General features: G+C 40.5%; 1 pseudogene; it reads left to right on the top strand.

The window, feature by feature from the left end:
- The first annotated feature begins 2,323 nt into the window (after window positions 1–2,323).
- LOC150004376 (protein S100-P pseudogene) lies at window positions 2,324–2,605 on the top strand (annotated as a pseudogene).
- The last annotated feature ends 6,096 nt before the right edge of the window (window positions 2,606–8,701 follow it).

Below are 8,701 nucleotides of genomic sequence, written 5' to 3'. Positions count from 1 at the left end.
TGGGCAAAGGGATCATTCATACTCAAGGCAGCAGGGAGCCAGATCCCATGAGATTTCACCATGCTGCTCGTAAGGGTGTGCATGAATTTACAAACTTATAAATTATATATTTCTGAAATTGTCTGTGTATTATTTTGGACCATGATTGACCCCGAGTAACTGAAACTGAGATAAGTGCAATCACAAATAAAGCAGAACTACTGTAATTAAAAATTGGCATTTGTTGAAGGACAGTGTTTCAAACTTTACTCATTTGTTTTTACTGTTCATCCATCTAAACCTTGTTTTTCAAACAAAATCCTGGAAGAAATATATTCTTCCCTCATTAACTCTTTCAAATTCAATTTGCATCAGATTAAAAAATCCACTGTAAAGTATGATGAAGTTCTAGAAAATAAGCCAGTACTAGACAGGTACTGCCAAAGATGACACAAGCCAGCTGAGACTCTGGATTATTGTGAATGCCATGTGATGATGATCATTCATTTGCTCATGCATTCATTTATGCAACAGCATACATTTATTGCATACTCATGATGGGCCAGTGGAAAATTAAAACTAGGGACATGGAGATAATATATGTAAAAATCCTTTGAAAAGTATGAAGTACCATAGAAATAACAAAGATGATGATGATGCAATCTTAGCCTATTATGGAAAAGGCAACATAGTCTTTTTAAATAAAGAAAAATCATATCTGTCTATTAAGTATAGAAGAACAATCATTTATTCTCATTACTTATTTAGATTTTCAAATAGTTAATGAAAAGATTCTATAATAAGTTAATTTTTCTGGTTCAAAACAGTTAACATAAAATTGTAGGGAATGCTTTGTTTGAGTGAGAAGCAGGATAAAAAAAATTTTTAAATACACTTCCTGGTACAGACAAGCATTAATTAAAATCATTGTATGTAAGTGTTTTATAGATAACTCAGAAGACTTCAGAGTAAACTTCTCTTATTTGCAGACAACATTCAACTTCAAGACAACTAAATAACAAGCTAGCCAGTATCAGATCTGTGAGGCTGTGGCATGAAAATTAACTAATCAATTTAATTATCAGGAATGAAAGGGAATATGTAAGGTGAAAATCATGGAACAGTAGTCTGAAGAGGGTGGGTTCCAGTGAAAAAAGACAGAGAATGACCTGTTGTGACATTATTGTCATTGCCCTTTTGTGCATAAACTTGTTCAAGGCTGTTAAGACTGTCCTTTCTTCAACTGAGTTATGTACATTGTTGTTTTGACAGGTGTTGTCAACATGCTTTAAAATGTTATTGGCTTGCCATCAAAAGAAAGGTTATTGTGACTCAGAAAGAGAAGAAAACAAAGAAAGGGTGCTGGGTTTGAAATTACTGGAAGAAATATTTCTTGTTGGGGGAATGACTATAATATTTTCTTTGAAAAGTAACAATAAATGTGTTTTGCAACATAAGATGCTCACAAGTGGTAGAAGCTGGGATATGTTTTGTTACTGAGCAACCTGCAAAAAGCTGACTTATCACACACCAGGGAATGCTAGTAAAGGAAGCAAATATTACACAATCCCTTTAAACACAAGGAAGAAGTTTAAATGCAAAAACAGGCTGAGGAGGCTTAATTTTGCATTCTCCAGATTTATTAATAAGACATTGACTCATCTTTTAATTGCTGGCTCTTTTGCTCTCTTGGGAAAATAATGGTGTGTCTTATAATCACAGTGTAGTAGATATAATCAATACAGTTGGTGAATATTTGTGGGGACAGCATGTGAAGTGTTGCAAATGTGCAAAGAAAAGGCTGAAGCAGGTGGGGTGGATGCTGCAGGGTATGAACCAGCAAAGGTGGAGACATATGTCTAGTCATGCAGGGCCACATAAGAGTTTTGTTCCAAGAGCAATGGGAAGCTATGGGATGTTTCTAGGGCAGGTGGGGGCTAGGGTAAAGATAGAGGAAATAGACTAACAATTTTGAAGTTCACTTGGGCTGTAGTGTGGAGAAATGGTCCTAAGAAGGGCCTGCAGAGAATGCCTCACATGCTGGAGAGAAGTAAGTTATGGAGCTCCAAGCTAGAAATAGAATAGCTACTACATAGAAGGTGACAGTGAGAAGAGAAATAGATACTGTAAGGAGATACTTAAAAGTATATTGAGTAGGTGTTTCTCTGGAACTGAGTAAAGCGACACGGGGAGGGGAAGGGTTTGCTGAGTGATCCGGCTATGTTTGTCCCACCCTCTGCGTCAACATGAAGCTGGGCTTTATAAAACACCAAGAGGTCTCCTGTGGGCCGTTCCCTCAGCCACGGTCACTGGGAGAGACATGAGATGCAGCAATACCCTGTCACTGCTGGAGATGGCCATGGCCATGATCATTGAGGTCTTTGCCCATTACATGGGTTGGGATGGCCACAAGCAGAGCCCGAGCAACAGTGAGCTGAAGGTACTCCTGGAGAAGGAGCTCCTGGGCTTCCTGTGGAGTACAAGGGACAAGGAGGTCATGGACAAGCTGCTCAAGGACCTGGACACCAAAGGAAATGCCACAGTGGATTTCAATGAGTTAATAGTGTTTGTGGCTGCAAGAACGTCTGCTTGTCACATGTTCTTCAAGCAGAAGAGACTCAACTGATGCCCTGCAGACCCAGATTCCTGGAGCGGGCACAGGGAGCTGGCCTCTGGCTTCCAGAAAGCTCTTGCCAGCAATTGCTTCTCTGGGCTGAGTGAGTTGATGGCTGTCTGATTAATAAAATGCTTGTGAAATGAAAAATAAAAAAGTATAACTGTGTTAAAGTCTAAAGGTAAATTTGAATTTAGGCAAGTCTCAATCAATCAGAATATTAGATAAGGGGAGGAAGGATAGTAGAAATCTACATGTTGCTCAAACATTTAGTGACTCAAGAGACCAAAACTAATAGACTTCCGGCCAAGATGGAGGCTTAGACGGACACGCTAGGTCTCCCTCTACAACTAGAGAGGAATACAACTACTTCAAAACAAAGGATAACTAGAAATTCCAGAAAATAAAACTACACGGAAGCCCAACATATGAAGTTATAAACCAGCGGTGCCATTTGGGCAGGTAAGAGTTAAAGAGGGCAGCACTGTTTGCGGTCGCACCTGGGACAGCGCGGGGCGGCGAAAAAGCCCGGCGGCAGTCAAGCCCCTGGCAGTGCGCGACCCCGGCGCTGGGGAGAGCGGCCGCCGCATCGCCTTGAACAGTGAGGCCCAGGGGGGCGGGAGGACGGATCCCGGTCTCCTAGCTGAATAACTGTGTGAATCCATCTTGGACCCCCGCCCCCAAAGAAAGCACCACAGGGCTGCGAAATAGGTCGCGGACAAGCAGGCGCCGGTCGCTAATTTGTGACACGTACACAGGCACTGCCCCCGACAGCCAGCCCAAGAAAACAAAACGCATCTGTCAAAATGAGGCAGACAACTATAGAAATCCCGGTGACACAGCTCACCAGGCAACAGATAGAGAACCTGACAGATGAACAGATAAGAAACCTGTCAGAGGCTCAGTTCTGGGCCATTGTTATCAGGTGGCTTACAGAATTCACAAAAGAGCAGGAAAAAGATAAGAAAGAAGCGAAAAACATTCATAACGAAAGGAACAAAACCTCATACGAGACAGATGGTGAGGAAAAAAAATCCAGAGTTCATTTCAACAAACTGGAATATGGAGAAGGAACAAGCAGTCAACCAATGCAGCGAGAGGAAATGGGAAGCAACAATGAGAGGATCAGAAACCTCTGGGACAGCTATAAAAGGCCCAACATAAGAATCATTGGTTTGCCAGAGAGTGAGGAAGATGAACTAGAACTTGAAAAATTGAGTGAAAATATAATAAAGGAGAACTTCCCAGACTTGGGGAAGGGAATAGACTTGCAGGTCCAGGAAGCAAGGAGAGTTCCCAAGAGACTGGACCCAGGGAGAACCACTCCAAGACACATTATAATCAAAATGTCAAAAATTAAAGATAAAGAGAGAATCTTAAAAGCAGCAAGAGAGAAGAAAAGAATTATGTACAAAGGGGTCCCAATTAGACTATCAGCTGACTTCTCAAGGGAGACCCTACAGGCAAGAAGGGACTGGCAAGAAATATTCAAAGTAATGAAAATCCAAAACCTACAACCACGAATACTCTATCCAGCGAAACTGTCATTCAGAATAGAAGGACAGAGAAAGTGTTTCCAGGACAAAATAAAACTGAAAGAGTTCATTAGATCCAAACCACTGTTATATGAGATGTTAAAGGGACTGGTTTAAAAAACAGAAGCTAGGGAGATGAAACAAAGGCAAACTAAACAGGCAACGAGAGTGGAAAAGGAACTGTGGGTACGGGAAGCATATTGGGGGGAGGTCAACAGGGATGGGGAGTGGGGAGAGGGAGGGAGATGATATAGGAATTGGGGATCATGGTAGGAGGGAATGGAATAGACGGAGAGAGGTTGGGAGGAACTGTATGCACAACTAATGGACATAATCTAAAAGGGGGGGACAACTGGAGGGAGGGGGGCCACCGGGTGGAGGGAAGCAGAGGGAAGGGAAATTGGCACAAATGTAATATTTTAATCAATAAAACACATTAAATCTGAAAAAAAAAGAGACCAAAACTATTAAAAACTCAAGAAGAAAACCCCCTCTCTTAGAAAATGCAATGTCTTTTCCTACCAATTTTCATATAAGTAGCAGAATTACTTGATCTGATTTTTATTTTATTTTATTTTGCCTGTCCATTATCTGGCAGAGATGCTAAAGAACAATGAATAATTACATGTTCAAAAAGCGAGCAGAGAAATGAGGAGGAATAAGAAGCTCATGTAATCTCAAAAGTAGATAATATCTGAATAATTGTGTTTCTCTAGAATAACACTTAGCTCCTGTCCATAACAGAACATGAATACATGTTTGCTTGAAAAGAACTAAACAGATTATTTAGTTGCACAAATTTATTAATTACAAAATAGAAAGTTCTTAGGAAATATTTAACTCAAAAATATATTATATTAAAGAAAGTAAGACCTGTTAGTTTGATATGTGTTCCTTTGTTAAGAATCCTAGAGCTACTTCCAGCCAAGATGGAGGCCTAGACAGACATGCTGCATCTCCCTCCACAACTAAGAAGGAATACAACTATCACAAAACTAGAAACAACAGAACTTGCAAAAATTTGAGCTGCATGGAAGTCCAACAAACAAAGATATAAAGAGAAATACTCATCCAGACAGGTAGGAGGGGCAGAGCTGGGGCATAGAGGACACAGTGTGGTGGCGGCAGCAGCAACAGCAGTGGCAGACCAGTGGAAAGCACAGTCACATGTTTTAAAAAGTCAGGAGGGTCACCTGAGGAGCTGTCCCAGCACCAGATCAGACCACACAGCTCACAGTCCCAGCGCCAGGGAAAATGAAGTGTCATTGCTTCTGATTTTCCAAATCAGTGGGGGGTGGGGCGCAGGAAGACTGTCAGTCTCTCAGCAGAGTCCACTTGTTTAAAGGGCCACCACGGTCCTAGAACATCCACAGACTCACCCACTCTGGGAACCATGGTCAGGGCAATAGCTAGAGAGGCGCCAGTCCCATACAAAAAAGGGAGAAGTGCCTGGAAAAGGGGCAAGTGCTGAGCAAGTGGCATTGTTCCCTCTCAGACCCCTCCTCCACATACAGCACCAAAAAGTGGTGAAATGGGTCTGTACTGACAAGTATCTAAGGTTCTGCCCCTTACAATGTAACAGGAACAACAGCTCAACCTAAGACACAGAGGCAAAGAAACACAGGAGCCTGTCAAGATGAAGAGACAGAGAAATATGGCCCCAAAGAGGAAAAAAATCAAAGTTCCAGTGGGAGAACTAAGCGACAAGGAGATAGCCAACCTAACAGATGCAGAGTTCAAAACACTGGTGATAAAGATGCTCATAGGCTTGACAGTTATGCTTAAGTATGACAAACGCATAAGAGAAGAAGTGAAGGCTATGCTGAGTGAGACGAAAGAAAATCCACACAAAACCAATGGTGAAGGAAAAGAAACCGGGGTTAAAATCAATGCTTTGGAACATAAGGAAGAAAAAAACAGTCAGCAACTACAGAATGAGGAAACAAGAATTGAAAAAAAATTAGGAGAGGCTTAGGAATCCCTGGGACAACTTTAAACCTGCCAACATCCGAACCATAGGGGTGCCAGAAGAAGAAGAGGAAGAGGAAGAAATTGAAAATTTATTTGAAAAACAAATGAAGAAAAACTCCCCAATTCTGGCAAAGGAAATGAACATACAAGTCCAGGAAGCACAGAGGGTCCCAAAGAAGCTAGACCCAAAAAGGACCACACCAAGTCACATCATAATTGAAATGCCAAAGGTTCAAGATAAAGAGAGAATCTTAAAAGCAGCAAAAGAAAAGCAGAGAGCTACCTACAAAGGGGTGCCTATAAGACTAACAGCTGATTTTTCAAAAGAAACTTTCAAGCAAGAAGGGACTGGCAAGAAATATTCAAAGTGATGAAAAGCAAGGACTTACAACCAAGATTACTCTATCCAGCAAAGCTATCATTTAGAATGGAAAGGCAGATAAAGTGCTTCTCAGACAAGGTAAAACTAAAGGAGTGCATCATCACCAAGCTATTGTTATATGAAATGTCATCAATAAGCCATTATTATATGAAATGTCAAAGGGACTTACTTAAGAAAAAGAAGATCAAAATTGTGATCATTAAAATGACAACAAACTCACAACTATCAGCAACTGAATCTAAAAATAAAAACAAAATCCAATTAAGCAAACCAGAATAAAAACAGAATCATAGGTATGGGGATCATTTGGAGGGTTATCAGCTGGGAGGCGGAAGGGGGAGAAATGGGGAAGTCTTGCAGGGATTAAGAAGCATGACTGGTTGGTACAAAATAAACAGGGGTAAGTTAAGAATCATGTAAGAAAGGGCGGCGAAGCCAAAGAACTTATATGCATGACCCATGGACATGAACTAAGGGGAGTGGGATTGCTGGAGAGAATGGGGGGGTATTGTACACAGGGGAGTAAAGGGAAGAAAAATTGGGACTACTGTAACAACATAATCAATAAAATATATTTTTAAAAAAGGAATCCTAGAGCTTTGTTCACAGTTTAATACAACTGCATACATACATAATCATACATATGCATAATTTTGCACAAATTCATTTTGAAATATATTTATTTAGCTTGATCATGGTGCAAAGTCTGTTATTTGATGAGAATAAACCCAACAACAACATGTGGAGAATAAAGCCCATTTTATAAATCTGTTTGAAAATCAAAGAATTTCTGATTCATTCAAGAGAGTTACTCCTGTTGACAGGGATCTAACTGGGAATTCAGCTATTATGACATATACATTCTTAACAGATAAAAGGAGGAAGAAAGACACCAGAGCTAAATAAGAGAGTCTGGATGAATCGCACACCATTCTTTAGGGTAGAATTCAGTCTTGCCTGTGGGGAATCATTTCTAATGTACAAGGCAAGAGAGATATAATTTAAGATTTTAAATTTTTTGTACATAAAGAAAATAAAGCTAAACATGAAGTTTCTCCTGCTTTAAAAGGAACTCAAAAATGGCACAATTAGCCAAATGTCCTTTTATTAATTTTGGTATCAATTGGTACCTAGAGCGCTTGTGCGGGAGGCACTAATGACCTTAGCTGCATCTGATCTTCAAGTCCACTTTTCACTTTATTATAAAAGTTAAGATTATGCACACCTGTTGGCTGGTATCCTAGGGATCCATGTCTGGTTAGCACATTTGAGTAGAACATGTATGCTGTTAATAATGACTGTACTGCAAGATATTTTCTTCTAAAGCCATTTATCTTCGCTTTTTTCTTGCTTCAGACTACAGCCATCCCAGAAAGCCATGCCTTTGGTCACAAGCTAGACTGGCTAAAGAATATGAATAACAACTCTACCAACAAACTATAAAAGCAGCTCAGAGTTTACCCCTACTGAAAATAATGGCATCAACATGTAAGCACAACCTCAGCATCCACTCTTGCCTTCTATGCCCCACCCCCAGGAAACTATTCCAAAGGTAAATCTGATCCACCTCTGCTTTAATCCACTGAGAGATTTCCTTCTGTCTTTCAAATGAAGAGGATGAGAAGGACCATGGTTCCCCCCACACACATGCATCTTTGCATTGTGCCCCTTAGCCTCATTTTCTGCCATTTCTTCCTAATTCCATTTGACCCCACTCTCCTTCTTCCCTTCCCACTCCTGTTTGCCCCATCTCAGCAATACTGGTCTCTCTAACCTCCTTAAACACACAAAGCCACACTTTGTCTTCAGTGTCCCTTCTCTTTCACCTGCTTACAATTTAAAGCTCTGTATGATTTGGGGTTTAATATTGGTTTCCCAGAGTAGCCTGTAACTCCACGAGAGTAGAGACAATGTCAGTATCTGTCTCTGCTAATACACTACTGCAATAATACTCAAGGAATTACTAATAAAGATAGAATTATAGTTTTCCTGGGAGATACTGGGGAAAGCTTTCATCTTAAGGGTCTACTGGGTTATTTAGGTTAAAGTCTTTATCACAAGAGGATTCAACAATGACAAGAAAAGGAAATATGCTATAGGGAGTGCACTGACAGCGTAGGTCCCAGTAATGGGAAAATCAGCCTACTTCCCTTGTTTAAAATTGCTCCTATCTTAGAGGTTCCCATTATTTCTGTCCTTCCTGCCATATACTAAACTGGA

The sequence above is a fragment of the Furipterus horrens genome, unplaced genomic scaffold (genome assembly GCF_987537825.1).
Source record: "Furipterus horrens unplaced genomic scaffold, mFurHor1.1.pri manual_scaffold_7, whole genome shotgun sequence".
NCBI lineage: Eukaryota > Metazoa > Chordata > Mammalia > Chiroptera > Furipteridae > Furipterus > Furipterus horrens.
The sequence above is the reverse complement of the archived record's forward strand: the minus strand, read 5'-3'. Positions and strand labels throughout refer to the sequence as shown.